The 26,329-nt window shown below is 36.6% G+C and overlaps 1 protein-coding gene across 1 annotated transcript in view; it reads right to left on the reverse strand.

Annotated features, from left to right (window-relative positions):
• The window catches only part of CPS1 (carbamoyl-phosphate synthase 1), a 134,286-nt gene extending 123,871 nt beyond the window's left edge, over positions 1-10,415 (reverse strand). The window contains exon 1 of the mRNA XM_025892261.2: positions 10,262-10,415. The gene's annotated coding sequence lies outside the window, so the exon portion shown is untranslated. The remainder of the gene's footprint in view (positions 1-10,261) is intronic.
• Positions 10,416-26,329: the final 15,914 nt, after the last annotated feature.

A 26,329-nucleotide genomic window follows, 5' to 3' on the forward strand; every position in this document is an offset into this window, starting at 1 on the left:
AGAAAGAAAGAAAGAAAGAAAGAAAGAAAGAAAGAAAGAAAGAAAGAGTCTCCTTGCTCATGTCCAGTAAAATTAAAGTATGGGATTATGTTTTCCTGAACTATGTTATCCTAAAGGATGCATAAGTGTTCACCAAGTAAATGAAAGGGGAAAAAAACAGAAAGAATGGCATGAGCAACAGTACTCACATGAAAATCATATGGTATATGGGGAAAAAAAAAAAAAGAAGAAGCTGCAACAGTCTGATAAAGCCTGGCTGCAGGTATAGGGTGGGGAAGTGAACAGGAAACAAAACCTGGAAGACTTTGTGTGCCTTAATATGGTTGGCCTTAATTCATAAATACTGTTCATGGTAGTCATGGAAGTGTTTTTGAAAAGAGATGGAATTTCTGTGAAAGAAAGAATGAATTGGAAAAAATTAATTGGAGGACATTGAAACTGGTAGAAGAAAAACTCCCAACTCAGAATACAAAGATTTAAAAACAGTACTTACTACTTACTGGCTTAGTCTAATTCCATTTTAGGCCTTGGTCTCACCCCTTGTGTTTGTGTCTCTCTCTGTCTCTCTCTGTCTGTCTGTCTCTGTCTGTATATATATATACATATATATATATGTATATAGGCTTATCTTTCCCTACTTAGAACAATGACATATATTTATACTTACTTTGGAAAATTTTTTAAATGCAAAATAAATTTAAATCAGTCATAGTCCCATTACCCAGAGGTACTCATGCAGTAGACATTGTAGTATATTTTCTCCCTTCTTTCCCTGCACTTTGAATATGACCTTGGGGTACTGAAGACTTCAGAGTTTGAACAAGGAAAAGACAATAGTAAGTAGCTTCATAAACATTTATAACAGTTAGCCAAAACCATGATGAACTAAACATGGTTTTCCAGAGAGATGTCTACAACTGTAGGATATAATTCCATGACTCTAGAGTCTAAAAAAAAATGTAGGTCTGAGAGTTGTAATGGGCTTTCATTTGGGTCAGTAAAAGGCCCTGGATGTAGGCTCTAGTCTCTGTTTCCAGTCATCAAAATGAAAGAAGAAAGGCAGAAGATTTAGATTTTTTTTTTTTAAGTATTCTGAATTAGAGACTTAGAAAACTCACCCATCATGATTCTACAATCATCTTGGGAATTGGAAAGACCAATAAATAAAATGATGAGTAGTTTCAGATTTGAGTGTTAAAGATCGACTGAAATCTACAACCAAACTGGAAAAAAAAAAGATTGTTCGTGAGGGAGTTTATAGATCAAAAGGGTGAGATGATAAGAGCTGATTGGTGGCAAACATTAAAGCTAGAGATGAAAAGTTTAATGGAAATATTATACTTTTATGAAAGACATTTATCAAAGCATTTTAAAAGAAAGTATTTTTCAGGTTGGAATGATTTTTTTTTCCCCCTCTGATAGCATTTACATGGTCCTCCCCTCATGTAAGCTGTCTGCGCACAACTAAGCAGGGTGACAGGCATGCATGCATGTACACACAGGGGCCTGGGGAAATCTGTGCATTTGAAATGTGTTCTGTATGAGCCAGGATACAAATCCTCTAATCTTTTAAGTCACTCACCCAAAAAGAAAAATATTGCATATAAATTCAGCCCTTCTTTTCTATTGATACATTTATCATAGTTATCACCGTTTATAGCACTGGGCTCCTTGCCCCTGCACAATGTCATATAGAAAATTAAAAATTATTAAAACCAAACATTCTTGATTTTGTTGCATTTTGGTTCTTGAACATTTTTATCTAATGCTGAGAAAGTATTTTATTTCTTCCATAAATTGAAAAATACCTTGTGTGATATAAAGAAAAAACGAGGGAAAGGAAGAGAGAGAGACAAAAGTATCCTTAACTAGTATAATTATTTATCATTTCTTAAGAGGAATGGAAGCATTAGCCTTCCAAAACCCTAAGAGCACTTAATTTGATAAATTTGTCATTGTGATATCTGGTATTAAAAATGGTACTATATCAGGTACTAAGTGATATTTATTTTCATTTAATATTTAAAATTTTTTTAAATATGAAAAAAATAGTCCACTGCCCAAACATAAAGTCTGTTGATATTTTAGTGTACCTTCTTCTTATTCCTATGTAAGGGTCATAGTTTTGAAACTGTGATCAACTTGCATTATGCTTTTGTGAGGTAATATTATATCAAGAGTACATTCTATGTTATTACATGTTCTTTTAAAACCTTAATTGAAAGAGCTGTAAAATACTTGACTTTCGTTGCTTCTATTGTTGCTACAGTGCATATCAATATTGCTATTTTTTGTCACTATTGCCAAATTTCTCTCCAAAGAGAGTATACTCATCTGTTACCAATTGCAATATATGAGTGTCCCTCTCAATACACCCTGCCAACATTAGGCATTATCTTTTATTTGTTTATCTAAGCACAAAAAATGGTATTTTGTTTTCATTTAACTTTGAAATTACTAGTGAGGTCGAAAAGTTCCATGTGCTTTTTATAAGTACTATTTCTTCTTTTTTACATCTTTTTGTTCCTATCATTAAATTCATTCATGTTAAAGATCAAGAATATTTCTTAAAAGGAAACATCAAGAAACACTGATTGACAGCCTATATTAGTATTTGTACTAATTTCAATGTCTTCTTCAGTTGGATGATCCACTGACATAAACAAGAGGAGATCTGTTACCAACTGGAAAAAATGAGACCAGCTCATCCTAGAGAGCAAAGCCTGCAAGAGTTGAAACAGAGAAAATAATGGTGTTAGTAATTCCTTCTTAAAAAGTACAGGAACTGCCAATTGCCCTCTTGAATTGTGTCTTGCTAGGTAATGAATCAAAGGCAATGCTAAGAAAGTGATACATCTATCAAAAAGTCTTTAATAGAACAAGCATGCAAGAGGTGCTTCTGGAAAAGTGAATGAGTAAATGAATGGATTCTTGTATACTGAGTTCCTGCCTGATCAGTTATGCTTATTTAAGCAGAAACAAAATTATGTCAATGAATATAAGAGGAAAGAAAGATGTTCAGGAATAGGAAAAAAGAACTCTCAATCAAGAATTCTACAAAAGGTTATTTTGAAGAGATAAATTTTAAGCAAGGGGCAAGGTATGTGTGGAGAGCAAACAAATTCAGAGTAAAAGATGAAGTAACACCTCCAAAAGAGAAAACTCTATTTTGTGTTTGAGTAGGGATGCCAGAAAGTAGAATGTAAAAGTAGAACTGATTATTATGTTTCAATTCTGATTTTAATTAGCCTAATATAGCAAGGAACACCATCACAAGTAAGGATATGGACAAAAAAGACTACTCTTTCAAGGAAAGTGATGTGGATTTGTACCTGCAAAAAGGCATATACTTTCTCCCATCACAGAAACCAGAACAAACTAGTAGATAAAATAAAGTTTGGCAGGGAGAAGATTTATCAATAATAACAATAGACAGATATTAGGTTATTAGATGATGGAGTTTTTCAAAATCAGATGTCTTTGGAAATCCAATCAAGTGAGACACTTTCACTAAGATCCAGTTGGCATTTAGAGGGATAGAGAGTGAGGGACCAGTTTTCATGAATGTGTTTATCAATCTAACATTGCTAACATAAAGGCTGAAGTGATACAAAGGAAAGTGCAAAATAAAGCTGGAAAAGAGGCTTTGTAAAAATGGTTTCACACGTAAAATCCAAGCACATGTGATTTATATCCTAGGATAATAAAAAAGCTATCATAAATGAGACCCCACTTGAAGACACTTTAAAGAAAACAGGTTAGTCCACACAAATAGCATGTATTTATAAAGAATAAATCTTGTCATACTAACTCCTACCTTTAAGAAAAGAGACATAACTACTAGACTAACTATAAATGTTAGATGCAATCTACCTTATTGCAAGAGCACTGAGTACATATTCTATACAAGCATTAGGTGCATACACATCTGCTGGAGAACATGTATAAATGTAAGAGGACACAGTGAATTAGCCAGTGAGTAAACCAAGCTTTTTATGTATTTGTGGGATGAGAACAGAGTGAATAATGCCTTAGGTAGTTGATTCAGAATTCTCAGTGACCTCGGCAAATCGAAGACATACTCAAACACAAACAGAGTAAAGTGCAAGCAAAGTGAGGTCAAGTGTTAAGTCAGTCCAAAAAGAGGGAGAAAAGTAAACTGCAAATACAAGCTATGGAGAACTGATTATATATTGTATATTATATGGAAATAGGCCAAAAAGCATATGTAGCAGTCATAAAGCATAGCAGGCTGCCCAAAGTTAATTATAGTAAGCTGTTATTATAAAAGCCACACATGGCAGTGAGATTTAAGAAAAAAAAAAAAAAACCTCAAAGTTCACTAGAAAGTTAAATATTAAATAACTTAAAATACTAAAAATGGAATTTTGACAAGAAGATGACTATTAAATTTAAAATCATGTCATGCAGGATTCCTAACTGAAATTTTCCAATCTTCTTGAAAGTCTCCCCCCCCAAAAAAAGAAGCAATTAGTGGTTAATAAATAAGAACAATTCTACAATAGAAGTTAAAACATTGGAATTTATACCTACAATATATTAGCATATACCTGTATCTATAGAGAGAGATATACACACGACTTGCTATTATGTCAGTAAGTGCAAATAGGTATTTAAATAAATCCATTTTAATGGCTCCAATGATGATAAATATGATCCTGCCTGAAAGTTGAGGTATTTGCCATTTGTGGATCACCTACTAAGTGCTGAGCTAAGTACTTGGTATACATTATTTGCTAATCTTTAAAGCAATCTCTGTACTGAACATAGCGAACACTGTCCCTATATAACAAAGTTGGTGAGTGAGTCCCAGAGAGTTAAGTAGCTTGCCCAAGATCACACAGGTAACAAGCTGCAAAGCCAAGATCCAAACTCAGCTCTTAGCCAACGTCCATCCTCTTTCCAGCATGTCAATTATACCTGGGAAAAACAGAGGCAACAACATGAAATGACTTAGAAAGGGCAGGCAAATTAAGATCTAATTTCACAGGAAGACTACATGATTGTAGAGGTAGCAATGCTCAAAAATACTATGACATTACTGGGAAATTAGTAAAATATAACTTCAATAAAAATCAAATAATGAGAAGAAAGTATCCATAACATTTCTGATTTATTTTTATGTTTAAAATTAAAATAATATAAGAAATAAAGAAGGTACATAGAAGTAAAACTACACATTTTTTCCAGTAATCTATCTGAGAGAACCAATTGGCCAGGGAGCCATACCTCTTACTGGCTAACTGATTCAGCTAGACTTACCTAAAATAGCAAAAGATATTTTATATTTTTCTACCTCACATCCTATTGCTTGAAGTTCCTTATTCCAAAACCTGGATAATTTAATGCCATTGAATTTTCACGATTGCTTATAAAGTCTAGAATTGCTCAAAGAATAACTAATTCAGGAAGTATTTACTGAATACTTTCCATGCATCAGACACTGTCTATCAGGAAACAGTGTTCTTGTCTGCTGAAAGATGCTTTATGGGAAATTAAAAAACTTTTTAAATGTGTTGTCTAAGTTCTCTTCAGACAAACAGAATATAAAAAAGTATGTGGATCTATGGTCTTATATAGCTAAAATGATCTTTAAAATCATCTTTTCAATTCCTTTGTTTTATAGATATAAGAAATAAATATCTAAATGAGCCAAAGTCATCCCATTATTTTGAGTTATTTAATATTAGAACTAAAGCCTTTAGTAGAAATTACTGTAGGAACATAAGTTCCGAACAATTACTACATTTAGGGTAGAAATAATTTTGCAAATGATGGCACAATTTGTGAAACAAACTACATAAATTATATCAGTCAAACTCAACACTTAATGTTGGCCTAAACATTTTCTTAAAATCGGCCTAAACATGGCTACAGCATAAATTTCATAAAATAAAATGACCAAATCATTAGGCAACTGTCATTCTAAAAAGTGAAATATTTCTAAGCTAAAACACTTAATTCATCATCAGTCTTTTTTGCACAATAATTATCATTGCATCAAAATCATCTTCTAATGTGCTGAACAGAACAAACAGCTCTGACGAGCTTGTTTTCTTAACGTTTGTTGAGGGTAAACACAAATGATTTTGCAAGGCTCTAAAGAGCAACACCAGCCATGAGGAGGGGTTATCTATGGTAATCCAGGCCATGTGCTAGGAGAGTATTGGACCCTCTTTAAATTACACATTTTTGAGGATCACAAAGAAGCAAGTTATGCAACATGTCTTGAAGTTACCGACTCCATGAAGTAAGAGAACAGCAGATTACATTGAAATGACGTAGAAGACTTTTTTCTTTTTGACTAAAAACAGGTCACCCACGTACATTCGTACTCCACCCCCTTTTATAGTACGTTTGTTATAGTAAATCTGATTTCTTCCCTGGCCTCCTATTTTCAGGAGAACTTGGTCCAGGAAGATGTATTCTGCCCTCCTAAACTGCTGTCATAAACAATAAAGTTCTATCTTCCTGAATATTATTGCAAATTCTCATTAATGGACCATACAGCTATTTCTTCCTCCAGATTAGATTTTTGAGTTGAATCATGGAAAGACAGGGTGCCTTTTTTTATTTTATCAAGGTTAAATTTTTTTGCTGAAAAGTAATGCACTAGAGGAGAAAAAAGAAAAACAAGAAGGAGATGGAAAATGGGAGGAAGAAGAGAAGGAAAAGAAAAGAAGCCAACATCCTGATCCTTGAATTCTGCAAACAGTCAAAAGTGCTTACTTGGATTTCAATTCCTGGCACTCCCTTTGGGTGTTGAAGAATTAAATGTTTTATTCTGGTATTGTTTATTTGATGTCATTTATTTTTAACTTATACTTGACCTCATCAAGATCATCCTCAGCTGATAGGAAGAGGAAGATAAGTAATGTTGTTGCTATCTGAACTTGGATTAGGAAATTGATTATTTCAAGAGAACATTCTTGAAAACTTTATGGACTGAAAAAGCAAAGACTGAGCATTCAAAAGTTGAGGACTGTGTCAAGGTTCCAAAAATTTATTTTTTAAAAGTTAATTGACTGGGATTAGAAACTGAGGTCAAGGGGCACCTGGGTGGCTCATTTGTTAAGTGTCTGCCTTCGGCTCAGGTCATGATCCCAGGGTCCTGGGATGGAGCCCCGTGTTGGGCTCCCTGCTCAGCGGGGAGCCTGCTTCTCCCTCCCCCATTCCCCCCACTGCTTGTGTTCCCTCTCTCGCAGTCTCTCTCTCTCTCTGTCAAATATATAAATAAAATGTTTAAAAAAAAATAAACTGAGGTCAAACAGTAAAAATCCTATAAGAAGAGTGATTAGACATATTATAAAAAGTAAGACAAATGAAAAAATAAGGCTGTATATTGGAAGAAGTATCAGTATTATATTACTTACTCTGGATGGTACACCAATACTAACTTGGAAAAAGAAAGAGTTGTCAGGTTAGAATAATATTTGTACTAAAATATGATAACTACATTCCTCAAATTACTAAAGACCTTGACTCAAAAGTCACTTGTCTATAAATGTCTATTTTTCTACCATTAATTAACAGGATTAATTAGTACTTGATTAATATTGATTAATATTAATCAATATTTCCCTATCAAAACAAAACAAAGACAGATGCAAGTCCTCGGGAACATAGGTTAGTTACAAAATACTGCTATTCCCAACACAAACTAAGGATTTTCTCAAAAATATATCCAGTTCTTCTCTAAATTTGCAAGTAGAATTGTACATCTTCTAGATAAATTTATTGTGTGATAAATCTTTAAATAAAAGACAGACTTTCTATTGGGACATGATTTTTTCTTATATTTATATTCATGTAAGTTTCAAAGGCTTAAAACCTGATGAAAGTTACTGAAATCTTCAACTAAGGTCTTGCAGGAGTGTAGTTTAATTTCCCCATTTACGTGGAGGTCAGAGCACCTATGATCTAATGATTATTCTGTGACACTAGAAAAAAGAATTGTTACCCACTAGGCTATATCACTCTCATTTTCTTTCACTTTTAATACAGAGGGTAAGAAAAATAAGAAATTTCTTTACGGTGAAGGTATCCCAATTCTTATCTTGATCATGCTTAAAAGCAAGATGAAATATCACAGTGAACTGAGAAAACAGTACTCAAAACGGAGAATAAACTTTTTTAATAATCCAAAATTAAAGTCCTGAATTGTCTGCATTTTTTACAAATTGTCTTTGCAGCTAACTCTCTGCCTAGAGGCGAGAATCAATTTTAATGAAAATCAGTCTTTTAAAGAAAAAGTGCTGTTTAAAAATAATGTTTACATTTAAATAAAAGCTGTTTATAAGAACAACTGACAAAATCCAGGCAAATACGTCCATTGAGTACCATCATTTTGTTAACTGTTATTTTCAGTCCTTAGGGGTTTATAAGTAGAGTCTTTGGCTCAGTTTTTAAGCAAACATGATGTGGGGGAGGTATGGTAACAAACCAAGATGATTCTTGAACACTGAAGGTTCAGTTATATCACAATGATAATATAAGAAATCAAGGCTTAGTCCTATGCAAATATAAAACGAAAGAAACTAACACTGAGGGTCCAGCCTGACTCCTGGCAGAGACTAGAGCCATTCAACAGGAGGGTCCAGTTCTGCTGTGAGGTTTTTCTCCCATTCTTCAGCTACAGCCCCTGGCTAGAATCCAGGTGGTTTAGTACTCTCCATCTCTGCTAGTTTCCCTTCTTTTCCTCATCCTGCCACACAGATTTCACCAGAGAAAATACTTAAAACACGACAGAAGGGGTACAAGCAACAAGAAAAGAGAGAAGTCAGAGGAAGAATGTACAATTACAAAACAATACATTTAAAATATGTAAGCAGATCTCACAGTGGCCTGACACACTGCCCGCAGTGTCAAAGCCCACTGAAGTTTCCTCTAAAACGGAGTTGATCCAGAAAACTAAGAGGAATAATTAATTACACAGATTGTGAATCATTTAGCCAACATAAGATGATGCAATGTTTTACCTGATGAAGAAATTTGAGGGCAATTGTTTTGTTAGATTAATTTTCTCAATTTGTCCATATCCCATTAACCCTTAAAAGCCATGTGAAATCATACTTTTTTTTATGAACTGCATGTGTATCTTATCAGTATCATACAGTTAGCTTGCCATTCACATACTTTTTTTTCATACACTGAAACAGCTCCACACGGCTTATTGTCTACAGTGCAAAGCTAAAAATACAATATATACACCTTTCCACAGCTTTAGGCTCCTTATGCCTCATTCATGTTGTGAGATCCTAAATTAGTTTCTTCATTGTCTCAGTGTTCCATCAACAAGTTGGAAGTAGTATCAACTGTGACCTCTCAGGGGTCACATAAGACCTATGTGATAATTAATTCTCTCTAATTCCTTTTTTCAACATTTATTGAAAGCCTTTTATGTGCCAAGCACAGTGCTAAATCCTAGAATAGAAATAAGACACAAACACAGACTTGAACCCCAAAAGCTCACTCTTGAAAAGACTTTCAGGTTTATTCTTTAGAAGACACATGACATACATTTCCTACTCTCATGATCAAATAATAAAGAATAACAAAAAGAACTCAAGACACACAAGACCCAAGCATAACAGGCCAAATCAAGATTCCTCCCTAGCAGCCCTCCCAGGATGAAATGTGAACAACTGTTAATGCACTTTACAAAATAGAAAGCCCTCATGTCATCTTTTCATATCGCAAAGGAATTGACCCACACCCTAAGAGACACTTTAGATCCAACTTCTCAAGGGAAAAAAAGAATCACACTTTTCACCAGCCAATTTTTGCTAGAGGGTCTAGTGATCAACACTGAACAAATTAACTAGAGTAAAACTGTCAATAGCCACTGCATGTGTGACTATAAAAACAATGTATAAACCATGAAATCTCACATTAACTTCTCCAGAAAAACAAATGCTTTCTGAAAACACATGAAAGAGAAATTCATGTTAAACTGCATTTTAAGTGAATTTAGACTAATATTGAATGCTATAAACAGGTAAGGCATAATATAAAAAACAGCAAGCTTTAAAATAAATAAAACCTCAAACACTGATGAAATTATAAATCTATAGCTACCCTCACACCCAACAGGAACACCAGAATATAATTACTAAACTACAGAGAGAAAAGTAAAACCTCAGACCAAAGTTATATTACAGTTACAAAAGTTTAAAAAGTCAGGAATAATAAAATTTCTCAAGAATGTCTCATCAGAATCCAAATCCAGAATCCAGCTCACCACTGTTCCTTCTTTTCCAAATCTTGAATACGAGCAGCTAAGAAAAAATGAAAATTAAAATCAAAGTAAACAAACTTTTGTCTGTTAAAGCTTATACACAGGGTGGTTGGAAACGGGATTGCCATGTCCAGGCCCAAATCAGCAAAGTCCTTTTTTAAGGAGACTAATCTTTTTCTTCAGGCTGTGCTATTTATGTCTGGGAAAATAACTACTCCACTACCTTGATACCGGACTCCGTGTTTCTTCCAGACTTAAGATAAGACACTTTTCCTTATCTTCTCTGAAGAAAAGACATGGCTTCAAAGTCCAGGAGACAGGTCATATTCTAATACCAATAGAATTAGAGGCCTTATCAAATCACCTGACATAGAAATAGTATGGGGATGGAAAAAAAAAAAAAAAAAAGTGCTAGACCCTTCAGTAAAAAAAATTCTCCAAATTAACATATTTCCTCAGTAAATACATGTCCTAAATATCTTGATAAATTTCAAGATGAAGTATGACAACCATTCTTTTACACACTTAATGTATTACACTTCAAAATAGTACACACACTTTGAATTAACCAGCAGAAATATGCTCCAAATTTTATTTGCAATTATAGTTCAAGTCTGATATAATTTTCTACTTTAAGGAATATCTACACTCTCAAACTAGCATAAGGGAAATTCTAAATGAAGCCAGTTGAAAATAATTTATGGCTTTAAAAAATATTTTAAATATTTTTTAATAATATACTTACACATATGAATGATTTATAAAGAGTTAAGTAAAATGTTATACAAAATGTTTCCCTAGAAGCACTCAAAGCATCCTGAGTAATCTCCCTTTGATGTGTTTTAAGTCTTAGCAATCAACAGAATTGGAATTTTTAATATTAAACATATAAACTGTTCTTCAAATGAGGATGAAAAACATAGCTGTGTTTATGAAAGTCAACCAGAAATCCCAGAATGGAGCTTTGACATGAATTCATTCTATCACAGCAGCTATGCATTTAACATATATTTGTCTGCATCATTTTCTTATAAGGAAATTGAGAAAGTTTAATGGTCATGAAAAAACAGTTTTTGGCCCGAAGGTGTATCTCATCAAACGTTCTATGTGCAGAGGAGGACTATTTGCAGTAATACATTTCAGAAGCAAGTTTCCAGTTTTGCAAACCTACTAATGTGGATTCATCCCCAACATATTTTCTGTAACTACTAGCCAGTGTGCAACATGCTAAACTAGTCAAGAAGTGGAGGACAATTCTTTCCCTAGCTCTGTCATAAACTGATTCTATTGTTAGCCCATCAGTTAACCTTTCTTTATCCCAGTTTCTCTAAAAACTGGGCAAGCCAATGCCACGTAAATGACAAGGGTGTGTAAGAGTTAATGAGAGAATATCTATCAAGCTCTATGATCTCAGAAGAGAGGACCAAAGGACACCAATTTGATGAAACATTAAATGGCCTTATGTTGATAGCCTTAGTAGAATTGTTAAGGGAAAACTGGAAAAAAAAAGAGGGTTTCCTGATCCCTTGATTTTGTATGTCACATTTATTCATCACGTATCCATTTATTTATTTATTCATTCAGCAAGTTGAGTATCTTCTACTATGTACCAGATACACCACTAGGCATTGGTGGAATGAACTGACATGGTCCCACATCTCATGATACTTCATAGGAGATGCTTAACAAATATGAACAAATCGGGGATTTCAGTATATTAAGACAGCTTAGTAACCAATCATACACTATATGATTACAAATTATATTACAATATATAATTACAACTCTGCAGGAGAAAAAAAAAGCAGAGTATTCAGCTAGAAACTAATAGTGTGTGACAAAACTTAGATTGGATGACTAGGGACAGTCTCTCTGAGGACGCGATGTTTAAGCTGAAATATGAACAATACATATCAATTAAATGGGTGATGTGGGAGGAAAAGCATTCCAGCCATAAGGAATGCCATGTGTGAAGGCTTTGAGCTGGGAATTGACAATACTTTCCAGGAACTGATTGGTGGGACAGGAGGATGTTGAACAAAGAGTGAATATGAACAGGTGAAATCTGAGAGATTGTCAGACCCCAGATCCTATAGGCCTTGGTAGGACGTGTTGAGATATGTATTTGTCATTCATAGCACAGTAGGAAGCCATCGAAGAATTTTAACATGGTTTCAGTCTGCAAGATAAATACTGTATACTGGGTGGCTTAAACAACATTTATTGCTCACAGTTCTGGAGGCCGGGAATTCCAAGAACAAGGTTGCAGTATAGTCGGGCCGTAGTGAGAGCCCTCTTTCCAGTTTCCTCACATTTCAGAGAGAGAGAGAGAGAGAGAGAAAGCAACCTCTTTCATGTCACTTCATATAAGGGCACTAATCCCATCATGAGAGCTCTACTTTCATGGCTTAATTACCTCCCGAGGGCCCCATCTCCAAATACCATCACCTTGGAGATTAGGGTTTCAACATATGAATTGTGCAGGAGGGTCATAAACCCTCTATAACAGTCTATAGCACATGAAAAGTGAAGTTATTTTATTTATGTTATAAAAATTGCTGGTTGTATAGAGAATGCATTGCACGCAAGGTGAGTCCATGTAAGAAGCTAACTGTGGTAGACCCGTTTGGGTGTCCTTCCCAGATCTCCTTTACCAGGACACCAGACTCATCTCCCAGCCACTGCAAGGGCTGACTGCTAATCAGTTATACCTGAATCCTTTTTCAGAGACTTGCCCTGGTTGATGAGTGTTGCCTTGCTCCATTTTAGGGTCATGAAAGGCCGAACTTCTTTCCCTCAGGAACACACAACTCTGTCATGTGGTTTGTGCTCTAGAGCCCTCCCCATGTGGATCAAGCCAAAACTACAATTTATTTGAAACCAGAGACCACATACTTAATTTTATGTAAGTGGTAGAGGGAGAAGTCAAATCCAAGTAGATTAAAGTTGAATGGGACATTAAAAAGTGGAGACAATATGGGAAAAACAGAGTTAAGTAAAATACCAGAAGCTGTTTGGGAATGTGGAGCAAGGAAGGATTTTATTTGCTGGGTTTTTGGTTGGTTGGTTGGTTGGTTGTTGGTTGGCTTTTCAGATGTAAGATGACCAGGGCATATTTGATGAAAGGAAGGCATAAATTTGCATGAGAGAAAAAGAGTGTATCCAGAAAGTGAGACTTTGATAAAGAGAGTCAGGATGGAATCTAGGGAACATGGAGAAGGATTGGCTCATGATAGGAGGAGGGATATTTCCACCCTTGTGACGAAAGACCAGTTAAGAGTAGATGCATAAAATAGCCCCTCTCTTGCTGAAGGTTTCTTGATTTGGTAGTATAAAGATGAGAGCATGGCCTGTTTCTACTTTATAATGAAGTAGGGTATGTAGTTTTTAACTGAGGATGGGAAAATTTAAAATAACTCTTGTGAAGAGTACAGTCATGCTCTCATTGGAGAACCATAGTGAGAGCCAGTAGCATTAGATTCCCATTTGATCATGAATTTATAGTAATACCACAATGTCCATGTATGTGGTTTTCTACAACCATGTTCAAATACACGGGTGTAGGCATAGACATGGAGGATTGTTCACTGACGTCTTGAGTTTTGGCAGGCTAGTTAAAGAGAAACAGGAGTGTGGAAGTTGAGGGTATCTACAAAGAAAGGATTATAATGGCAGACTTTAAGCTGGATAAGAAAGGATATTCAAGAAGCAGTTAACAGTGGGAACACCTGAGTACATGAAGTCAAAGAATACGGAAGGGGGTAGGGGCAAAGGGATGTTTGAATTTTGGAGGCGGCGCAATTTCTGGTAGAGAGATCTAAATGTGACCACAGGAGTTAGTGGCTAAAGTCAACTTTAATTCAAAGGAGTGGGATGGTTTGCTAAAATTGATTTACATCAGACCATTTGGTTCATGCAACTCCAGTACTCTATGGTCAACAAACATCTGCCAAATAACATGAGTTCTCTTTACAAAAATAATTAACCATCGTTACACCGGAAAGCAATCTGAATGAGTAAATTGTACTAAGTGAAACACAAGTATTTCCCATTTTTTCCCTTTGAAGGAACATATAACTTCACATCTCAGAAATACTGGTTTAAATAAAGTTCTTAAGAACTTTTTTTGTTGTTTTTCAGGGCTTAATAGTACTAATGTGGCCTTGGACTTCTGTAAGTCAGCACAACTGATCAATCAGCATTTCACTGATTGCTTAATTCCCCTTCTCTACATACAAGGGGGAAAAAGCCCTTGCAAAACGTGTTTGTTCTGTTTGTTATTCTGGGCGAAGCCGATAACGAGTTGCAGCTGCTGAACACAGTGTACTGCTTGCCGAGGCCATTGCTTTAACTTATAGATAGAAGTGGAGCCGCCAGAGATGTGCCTCGGGCTGAAGCAGTTGCTATAAATAGGACAGCACTCGCCAGCTACAGTATATGCGTTTCATTATCCGACAATTTGTTCTGGGAGGGCAGTTTGATTGGCCAGGCTAGGGACTCAAAAAGAGAGATTTTTAAATATCACGACTCAGCTGAAAGAGTTCTTCTGTTTTCTAACCTGAGGAATTCGCTCTGTCAGTCTCAATAAAGATGCTTGTCATAGTAGATGGTACAGACTCTGAAGACATGTGTCCCCCTGGACACGGTGCACCCCTGATGATTAGTCTTGGGGCTATGCCTCAGGCCTTAACAATTCCTAGTGCTAAAGCTACTTGCAGATCCAGCCCTCCACCTGAGTTTTGTTCTGCTTTTCCGTGAGTCAAAAAGATGTGAGGTCAACTTATTTGCCCTTGACAAGTAAATAGGTGTTTATACTGAGCTAAGTAACACCATTTGTCCATTATTTGTGATTTCATTTTCTATTTTATCCTGGATTATTCACTAGGTCATAAGGAAAACAATAGTAGCCAATATTAGATAGTTTAACCCAAAGTAAAGACAGATTTCTGGAATGGAGGAATAAAATAGGATTATTATGCTTTGCATGAAAAGATTTGCAAATAAGCCACAATCTGTGTGACCTTGAGCAAGTTGCTGTCCCTCTTTGGGCCTTGGTTTCTTCATAGATAAAATGGGAGTAAGAAAATTGAAGATTGCTGAGAGAATTTAAGTGGAATAAGGTCTGTAAAATGTCTGGCACTGGTGAGTGAAGGATACTGTTGGTCACTCACAATGTGAGTATAAACTGGTTAGTCACTTCGTAGCACCATTTGTCATTATACAGTAAAATGTAAAATGAGCATATCCTATGGCAATTAACATTTCTCAGTATGTAACTTAGAGAAATACTAAAACATGCACAAAATGATAGCTATAGAGACATGCATTGCCGTAGAAATGAACCAGTGGAAATAATATTTAAATGTGTTAACATTCTTTTTCCTTTTGAAATTCTTTTTACTGACCGTCACCCACATACACACTCCATTTCCTTTGGGAGAGTTTAGGATTATTACAGCAGGAATACAAAGAAAGAAAAAGTTAATATTTATCTTCTGGCATTCCAATGGTATTTTGCAGTAAGACAACAGTCCTAAAAGATAAGATGTATTTTAAAATCCTTAAAATCCTATGAACTTATCAAAGCTGGCCTAGAGGACTCCGATTACTTAGCATTCTTTCATATTACAAAACAGACCAACCTTCCCTATTATAATTACTGGGCCCTGAGGTAGAGAGAAAAAATGGCACAGAAGTAGACAGCCTACCACTTCGAAGCTGAACGATGGTGGAAAAAACATGGAAGCTCAGGGGAAAAAAGAAGGTCAGATTCAGATCCCATATTCCCAGTCCCATCTCTAGTTCCTCCTCCAGGACCACTCTTCAGGAAGTGAAAAAGTCATGGAGCAAAAATGACAGTGGCCAGCCAGCAGATGCATGAAACTGAGAGAGAGCTCATGGCATTCCAGGCCTGGAAACTGGAGACCCAAAATCACCTAGAATCATCCTCACTGTGGCAACACAGAGGCTTTAAAGTACCAGAGGAATTATGAGGCCAGGGGTTGAGATGAAAAGATCACTGCAAGCAGACCATTTCAGACAAGAGACAAAGAGCTAAAGCCAGTATTAGCCCCCCAAGAGCAGGAGGAGCATAACAACACAGCAGGATCCAGGACAGAGAGCAGACCAACTCAGCCTCTCTGCAGATATCAACAAGGATCCAGAAGACACTACATCAATTCAGGCACCCTTCCTTTCTCTACCATCGAATCATGTAAGCCAAACAACCAGACGCCATCTTGAAGAGGAATAGGGTAAGCAGGCAGAACTTGGAAAAACTGAGCATCTACATAGGTCAACCAGTCAGGAACAGAGTTGCCTAAAAGAGGTGTTTACATTACAGTATTGGGCTCAAGACAGTGTCTACCGCCTTAGACTAAAGTTTAATTTTTATTAGGTGAAACAGATCAGATTAGTCATTAAAAAAAAAAAGAAAATTAAGGGGTGCCTAGGTGGCTCAGATGGTTAAGCGTCCAACTCTTGATTTTGGCTCAGGTCATGATCTCTGGGTTGTGGGACTGAGCCCATCAGGCTCCATGCTGGGCATGGAGTCTGCTTAATATTCTCTCTCTCCCTCTGCCCTTCCCCACTCTAAAAAAAAAGAAAGAAAACTAAGCTTCATTTACTTTGCATATCTGAGCCTTCTGTGAGTAATTCCAAACTTGCTTCAAAATAATCAACGGAGATATGACTGAACAAGCACAGTATGTCAATTCTTTGGAATATTTTGCAGCAGATTAAAAGACTAAAGTAAATCTCTACATACAAAGAGTAAGAGCAAACACTGACACAGCATTTACTCTGTGTATTGGCTTTGTTCTAAATGCATCACACATTTCATCCTCCAAAAATCCTGTGAGGCAGGTTCTTTGTTATTCTCATTTTATGTATGAGAAAACTGAGGCACAAAAGTTAAGTTGTCTTCTCAAGTTTCCCTTACTAATTAGTGATGAAGCCTAGACAGAAATATCTCTAAGGCAATACTGGTGGGTGAAAAAGGCAACTTGTAAGACAATACATATAGGATACCATTAATAAATACACATATATACACAAACCAACACTCTACAGTTTTATCTGTAAATGGAAGAGGTTTGAAAGGATATTATCAAATTAGTAATAATACTCTCCTGTAGTAGCAGAAGCATTTTTCCATAGGGATGAATGTTGTCAAAGATTTTAGTCTTATCTGTAATGTTTTAATTTTTCATATTCACAACACAGCAATGCACTACTCATGTTGTTAAAAATTGATAATATAGATGATATAAAAATGGTGGTCTGAGACTATGGTGATAATTAATATCTTTTTATTTTTCTACTTTATCTGCCATATGCTAATATAGAAAATTATTTTTTAAATGCATGAATAAGTATTGGATAATGTTGAAAGTTAATAAATTGCAAGCTGTTTATCCTACCATCTCCACTGGATGTCAGTGGACTGATTTTTAATCATACAAGAGCAGTTAAATAGGAATCAATGGCACTCTCTCAAGAACACTAACACAAACAAAAATGGTTACTCAAGATAAGATCGTTTCTAATGAAAAATAAAAGAATGAGAAGTAAATTATTGAAATTAAAATACATATCTTAAACATATAAGGATATCTCATTTGAATATACTGAATACATTCAGCCACTATAAAATTATGTTTTCCTGACTTTTTTCAATCACCAGTTGAACCTTCACTCTAGGCTGTATTGTACAGTCTGTCATATACCACAGTAGACCATTTCAAATGTGATGTCATTAGGCATGTATGTGCTTAAATATAGAAAGAAATAAGGATACAGGCTTTATTATAATAAGAATATAGGCCCCTGTAAAGTTTATAATGGCCTTTAAACTTGAATAGCTTATTGGGACAAGATAGGAAATCTGAAAATGGAGCCTTATTAATTTTAAAAGGTAACTTCATTATATAATTATACCACCTCTACTCTTATTTCAAATCTTGCCACAAACAAACAAAAATGGCCATCACAGAAAAGACTGTGAACCGTGGTGCCAACCCCAAGGCCAGGAGGATCAACGCACCCATATTCCACAGGAAGAGAATCCTTTGCTATGGTATGGTTCTTTCCACCTGAAACAGATGAGTAGTACTGGAGAGGAGTGTAGAAGAGGAAAAGTAGTGTTTCATAGGATAACAGACTGCTTTAGCCTCTGTTCAAGGCCAGATTTAGCACAAACACATTGTCTGTCAACAGCACCCAATGAATCCCATCCCCACTGACCCTAAAAGAATAACAGCAGTCTTATCATTTTCATATAAAATGATACACTGCTCAGGGAAATGTGGTAGCTTACTACGAATTGATGGTATGAGACATCCACCTTGGAATCAGGGTATCATATTTGATTAAGACTATAATTGAACAGCAGTTGAATATTGCTGCTGTAATACTTAGCGAACACTCAGGCATATCAGTACTCGGTACTTCAGAGAGCTGCTTTGGCAGGTGTTATTGATGTTATTTATGTGTGGCAGGCCCATCACTGCAGGAGAATGGCAGTTCCATGCTAGAGCAAACGCACCATCCTGTACGTAAAGCCTTTACTAACCCCATGCCTATTATTCTGACCAGACTGAATTAGGCAATGATTCCTTCCAGAATATGCAGCAAATGCAAAAGAAATATACATCTATTCACATGGAAAGAATTTCACCAATTATAATTACTTTTTTCCCCTTCCCTTATCACTAGCTCTTCTCACCAGTCATTGGTTTGAAAATTAAAAATTAACCCCCTTAGCAATGTACCGTAACTGAACCTGGTGGTGATTTGAGGAAATAGAAATCCAAAACTGATAATTCATCTTTAGGTAATATATGATACACCTCTGCAGTTTATCAGCATTTCAAAGTACAAGAGTTTAAGAAATTCCTATTAAAATGCCTCTGGTATCATTAAGGAAGGGAATGGTGAACTTAATATCTTTCTGGGTTTCTGGTGTGTTCATGAATATGATGTAAATTTATCCCTAACTTTCAACTGCTAATATTTCTACCACTTGGAACAGTGAAATCACCTGTTAATACTACATGGGTTTTTTTTCTGTTCACATTTATTTATCTTGTACTATTTAACTTTTTAGAAGTAATATAAAAATTATTCAAAGTTTTCATTCAATAATTCATTCTCATGTTCTTTCTTCCTTACTCTTGTTTCCCTATTAATGGATACAAGATCCACCAGGCAATTTAAATTCTTCTCTTCAAAGGTATGACAGCAGATACCTGAAGTTGGTATTTGCAATTCCAGTGTTCTTTGAAGACCTACTGGTTTATTTTGGATTGCCAGTCCACTGGGTTTAATCAGGAGTGCCTGGGTGGCTCAGCTGGTTGGGCAGCTGACTCTTGGTTTCACCTCAGGTCACAATCTGAGGGTCCTGGGATCAAGTCCCACATCAGGCTCTGCACTCAGCAAGGAGTCTGCTTGTGGTTCTCTCCCTCTGGCTCTGGCCCCTCTCCCTGCTTGTGCTCTCTCTAAAATGAATGAATGAATGAATGAATGAATGAATGAATAAATAAATAAATCTTTTAATTTTAATCAGAAGGATTTTTTTAACTATCTAGAAAAAACCGTTGAGATTATTAGAAGAGAAATAATTGTCTTTCAAATTTAAAAATTGTATGTAATTTTTGAATTGTATATGCATAAAATCCTTTTGTAGGAAATTAGTTTCCATGTAATGTACTCAGGATGGATTTAGCTTGATGTGTGTGTGATCAGTCTGAAATCAACTTGAATTGGAAATGGAAATATAATGTCAACTTTTAAAAAGGTTGGATAAGAAGTTACAGATCTGGGTTTGAATTCCAGCTTTGTCACTTACTAGCTTAGTGAGCCTAGACATAATCTCTCTAAATCGGTTTTTCTCATCTGAAAAATGAAAAATCATAATAGCACCTCTCTCATCATACCCATTTTAGATGGTCTGTAGACGGGTGGCAAACTGATTTTAGAGAACAGGGGTTAAGCTACAGTTGCAACCATCTTTACCCAATAATGAGGTAGTTTCAAGGTCATCGAAGAATGGAAAAGGAAAAAGGGAGGAGAGACTGGACTTTTTTTTTTTTGTACATAAGTGCATGCAGTAAAAAAGAGCAAGTGTTATAGGCAGATAATATTTTTGAAATATTAATTGATGCATTTTCTCCCCCAGGATTTCCTCATGCTTCCTACCCTCCTCCCTGAATCAGACAACTACATTCGTTACTTCCAGGAGAGGATGTATATAGCAGGGAACCAAAACGTCATTCCTCAGCTTTGATATTCAAAGCTTGGCCAGTAGCTGAGAACAGAGGCTGGAAAGCCAGGGTTTTAGGCATTATTGTGAGAAAATGGATTTGTGTGTTCCAGTGAGCCAGAGCTTAAGCGACTCAGCATAGCATTGGTAGTATAAAACTTACAACAGGGATACAACATGAGGTTTCCCAATACTAAAAGGTAGGTAAAGCCTTTAATAAGAGGTGGGTGAGGAAGGGAAGGAGATGAGCAAGATGAGAGTCTTACAGAGGTTGGGCAGATTGTCATGTGCTGATATGAGTAGATGCCAGACCCACTCTCTACCTACCTGCCCACCCGACTATGATTAAACCTCCAGAATAGAAGAGCAATTAAAACAACCAGAGCAGGGATACAAATGCTTTGTTTCTCAAAGTATAGTCACACACTGTAAGCTCTTAGGAAAGTCCCTTATTCAGCCTGGCACCAAAGCAACATGGCACAAGGGCTTCCCCATGGCTGGGGAAGGCTCTAGACCAATGAGCCAAAAGAAGCCTTCTAGAATACCCCAGAGCCCACTCTCTGCATAGAAAGTAGCCATGAGTTCCTGAGCATCCTCTAAGAAAAAATAGGGAAGTGCTCAGAGGGCCTGTGGCCTGAAGAGAGCCAAAACTGGGACATGGGTGTCGTATGGATCTCTAGACAGAGGTGCAGCCAGGCCCAAGTGTGTCAGCACCAGATGTTTCCCATAAGGCCCAAGTGCTAGAAGAGGCCTGCTATACATCATTGGAAGCCAGCAAGGACCAGGGAAGACCCAAGAAACAAGACACTCCTCTGTTAATGCCAGGATGACTTAAAAGCCCCACAGCAACCTAGATCATCCCAAGAGATAATGGAAGAGGAACCAGAAAGCTACCCTCAGAATCTTACTGAATAAATTAGAAGTAACTGAACTAAGTTGGGGTGGCAAGAGTAACAGTACTCAGCCAACAAAGTAAAGAGTTTTAGTTAGTTTCAGTAATAGAAAAATAAACAATCCTTTCTGTACACCTGAGTTATGACTGTAAATTTTGAACCCACTATAATGTCTTATCAATGCTATATTTCCATGTAAAGCAGATCCACAGAGACCTCTTGGAAATTTACTGCCTGTTTCTTCTAAGACACTTTCAAGTTAACCAAAGCATGTAATCGATGCTGTGTAGTGAAGTCAGTAACTGCCAGGAAGAAACAATCCCTTAAATGTCCAGATCTGACCCACAGCAATATTTATTAATGGTTTTTGGTAACTGTGACAAGAGTGGACAGTCATTTATCTTTCCATAATGAGCTTGCATTAAGCAGAAGAAAAATGAAGTGATTATGCACAGTCCCTCCTCCTTCAAAGGTGCCCTTCATCCCTTTCCCAGCACAAGGGAAGGGGATCACCTGAAGGGAGCAGCATATCCATTAGTCACTTCAGGGCTGGCTATGCACCTAATGCTTCTTTTAAGAAGCTGTGTGACAGTAGCAGCCGAGTGCTCACGCATCAGAACACGTGGCACGGACGTCCAACATGGCTCTATCAGTCACATTACACTTGGACTAATCAAGAAGCAGTCAACAAAGGGCAGCTAAGGACACTGGCTTGATTCAACAGTTCACGGTCTGATTAAACCAGGCAGAGAGAGTTTGAGCGGTTGGTTTCCCTATTCCCCAACGGCTTTCCTTTGAAGAGAAGGAGGAACAAAGGATCGTTTTTGATTACTCTGAAATGAACTTGTTCCTACCGTGTTTATTAATGACCATTTGATTGATTCCCCTTGGTAGGTCACTGTCTGGTGCATTATCCCTCAGGTGCCTTCCAGAAATAGAGACCATCTAAGAAGCCCCCAAACTGCAAAGGGAGGAAATACTCCACAAATGATTCCTTTACAGAAAATAGATGAATTTGTATTGTTTTGGAAAGCCAGGTACATGGTTTGTTACCATTGTTTTCAGCCCCATGGAACTAGACAGGCACAGCTTCCACGGATGATTGTATGTCTTGGGAATTTCATTCTTCATACAGGTTGTAACTGAGAACAAGACTCAGGAGCCTGCCTGCCTGGTTCAGATCCTGGATTCACCACTTACTAAATGTGTGAACTTGAGAAAATTGCCTATTTAACTTCTCTGTACCTCAATTTCCAATCGGTATGATTGGAATAATGACACTGCCTACCTCATAGGTCATAATGAGAATTAAATAAGTGATATATAGATAAAATGCTTACAATAGTATCTAGCCTATAAGTGCCACAGAAGTGTTAGCTACGTATTTATTATTGTCGTTATTGCTATTTTTGCAAGATTAAGACATTCTACCCACAAGCAGTTTTCAGTTGTCTGAATCTCTGACCTAAATTTAGGCCTTCGGAAAACCAAAAACGCTTTTAATCCTTTCAACCCAATTTGTTTTCTTTGAGTCCATAAGGCTCCGTCAATTTAAGAGGGTTCAGGGACAGTGATGGCAGACCCTGCCAGATGCTAGTTCCCTGTCCTTGGTGGTCATGCAACTCTCCAGAAAAATCTTACACCTGAAAGGTGACTTTCTTCCCTTCCCAGCATTGGTCTACCCTATCTTTGCCAACTTCATTCGGCACTCATTCTTACAGTGTTGTCCACATTAGCTTGACCATATCTGAGATTAGTTCTTGCAGGATCATCTTCTTGAAGGCCTGTTTAACCTAGAAGGCCTGGTCAACCACAGTCAAGGAGTGTGATCTTTAAGGCTGAGTATTGTATGTGTCTTATCAAAACAAATAAAAAGAAAAACATAAAATCTTCCTATTTGGCCTATTTGGAATGTGGCTCAGGCCTGTGTCAGGTTGGTAGAATTGCTTACCAGGTATAAGGCACCATGTATAGGAACCTTTTAATTAGTACTAAACTCACCGGTAAACATGTATTCTTTTATTTAGAAATAGCTACCTCCTAAACCAAAGTTTGAAATAAATAGCTTCAAACTAAATTCAACCACTTTAATTTCTTTTTTATGGCACAATATTATTAATGAAATTACTCATTCACACCCAATAACACTAAATAGTGTATGAAGATATACATCTCTTAAGGACATAATATCAAGCAATTTCATTGAGTAGAACAATTCAGAATTCTGAGCATCAGCATAGAAACCAGTATGTGGAAATCCAAAACATCTAGCTATCTTTCTTTTTTTTTTTAAGATTTTATTTATTTGACAAAGAGAGACACAGTGAGAGAGGGAATACAAGCAGGGGGAGTGGGAGAGGGAGAAGCAGGCTTCCTGCTGAGCAGGGAGCCCGATGTGGGGCTTGATCCCAGTACCCCAGGATCATGACCTGAGATGAAGGCAGACGCTTAATGACTAGCCACCCAGGAGCCCCTAGCTATCTTTCTTGATCTTGCAAACTTCAATTTAAAAAGCCAGACACAACTATTACTATTGTTTGTGCACAAGTTCCTTCATGTCACCTCCCTAGCCCTACCAGGAAACAGTGGAAAGACAGAAAAATCTACATCTACTTCAGTTTTGCATAAGACTATTTCAAAACAAGAGATTAATTCAGAATTTAGGACTACTAAGTAGAAAACCATTCATTTACCATTGTATCAGTTTCTCTTTCCATTCTTCAGAACAATTTTTAATCTAATACTTTCCAAGTAACACATTCCCCTTCCAAATGACTCTAAGGTCAAAGACTAACGTTTTCTCTTTAAGTTTGGCAATGATACAGACCTTGTTGCCTTATTTTCAAGTTTGGAGCTGCCTTATAACTCTCCAAAATTAATTAGACATTCTCTAAAATGCCTCCTGGTTCTTCGTGATCTAGTCAAGACTAATGAAATGCCTAAACTTTCACTGCAGGGGCCCTAAATGAAAACCACGGTACAAAAATATAGTGTTAATCAGAGACCTCACTACAGATTACCAGAGAACTGTGGGCTTGTCAGAGTTAACCAAACTCTGCACCGTTGAAAGAGACCATAACATGAGCCAATCAGAAATCCTTGCTCTCCTCATTGACTTAGGAACCTTGAGTTGCTAACTTAATGTATAGGTGTACATTTTTCCAACAATTAAATAGGGAAAATTATATTCAGGGTCTCCATCTCACAAGAACAATGGAATCTAGAAAGCCTGGTACAGCACAGAAGAACTGAAAAAACAGTTATACCTATCTATTTGTGCTTAAATCTTAACTTTCAGAACATCCTACAACATGGGCAAAGTTTTACCTCGTATCAAGGCCAAATTTATAATCTTGTTCCCCAATCCTTTTTGGTAGTGGATTGTAAACAATTGAAGCAAGCCATCTGTCCAAAAAGAATTCTACTATAAACTCCTCCCCATAAGTGGCTTCTTTTTTTCCTGCAGCTCAAAGTTACCTGAAATTCTCTAATCTTTTTTTTTTTCTTTTCTTTTCTCATTCATTAGGCAAAGTAAAACAGAGGTTAGAGGCATAACTTCCTCAAATTTGAACAAATACTTGAATGCAAAGCTTTGGGTGGATTGCCTCATTAAAATGTTCCCAACTGATTACTTTTATTGTTCACTTTTTCAGTAGGCATGGAATGATAAGTACCAAAGAAATAGAAATCCTAAAATAACTGGTAAATCACTGGACAATTGAGAGACCATTACACAATGCTAAATAGAAACCACAGGAGCTAACAACTGGCAGAAGAATTCTGTTTAAAATTACAAACTGAACATAGAATTATCTGTTCTGCAGAGTTCATATTTTTTTTTCCCTGTCTTTGCCTGTTACGGCTAAAATTAATTCCCCAGGGCTTTCAGCCCCAAGGCCACGATCTTTCAACTTGCATATAAGTTACTCCTTCTGTCATCATTTCTCCTATATCAGAAACCAGAAATGTTATATCATGTCCTGGAGAGTTTTCAAGCCTTGTAGTTTTATTCAACTGGTGATATGGCAAGAGTTTTTAGGACAATATTACCAGTTATTTTTCAAAATACATATAAGACTTAAATAAGAATAAAGACTAGGGGTGCCTGGGTGGCACAGTCGGTTAAGCATCTGACTCTTGGTTTCAACTCAGGTCGTGATCTCGGGGTTGTGAGATTGAGCCCCAAGTCCAGCTCTGTGCTCAGTGGGGAGTCTACTTAAAACTCAATCTTAAAAAAGAATAAAGATTAAAAAGTCATTATCTCATGAACATTTTCCTGATATTAACTAAAGGACAGTTGCTCTCCAAGCTTATTGTGCTTAACAATGGTAAGGAATGATGGTTAAAATGCAGAATCTTGGGCCACATTACCAGATGTACTAAATCTGAATTGCTACAATTGAAACTGGGGAGCTGCCTTTTCAATAAGCACCCCAGTTCATTCTGAGGTAGACGGTTGTCAGCTACATACCCACAAGAACTAGAGTATAAATGAAGGTTGGGGGTAAAAACAAGTAGGGAGGCAGTGTTTGTGATGCAACTGGAAGATTCTGGAATTTGGCCGACTTTATCACTACCACTCACAGCTGCTACCTTAAGTTAAGCTATATAATCTTCCTCTTCATCAGTTTCCTCACCTGAGGAATGAAAATACTGATACTTACCTCATCCTAGCACCATTGTAAGGTTAGGTTTACAGTTCTGAAAACACTCAATGAAATATAACTATTATACACGGGTCAGCCTGGAATTGAACACCCCTCACAGCAGGTCAGAACAAAACAGCTTTGCTTCAGGAATTGTGATGTTTATCCTTATGTTTCTCGGGTCTATACCAAACCCAACTGTCTCTGAAATGGGAGGCAAAAGTAGTCTACAATGCAGGTTCTGGATTTAAACCATCTGAATTTAAATGTT

Source organism: Callorhinus ursinus, unplaced genomic scaffold, assembly GCF_003265705.2.
Source record: "Callorhinus ursinus isolate GAN/ISIS: 27379988/994484 unplaced genomic scaffold, GSC_fseal_2.0 scaffold2, whole genome shotgun sequence".
In the NCBI taxonomy this organism is placed as follows: Eukaryota; Metazoa; Chordata; class Mammalia; order Carnivora; family Otariidae; genus Callorhinus; species Callorhinus ursinus.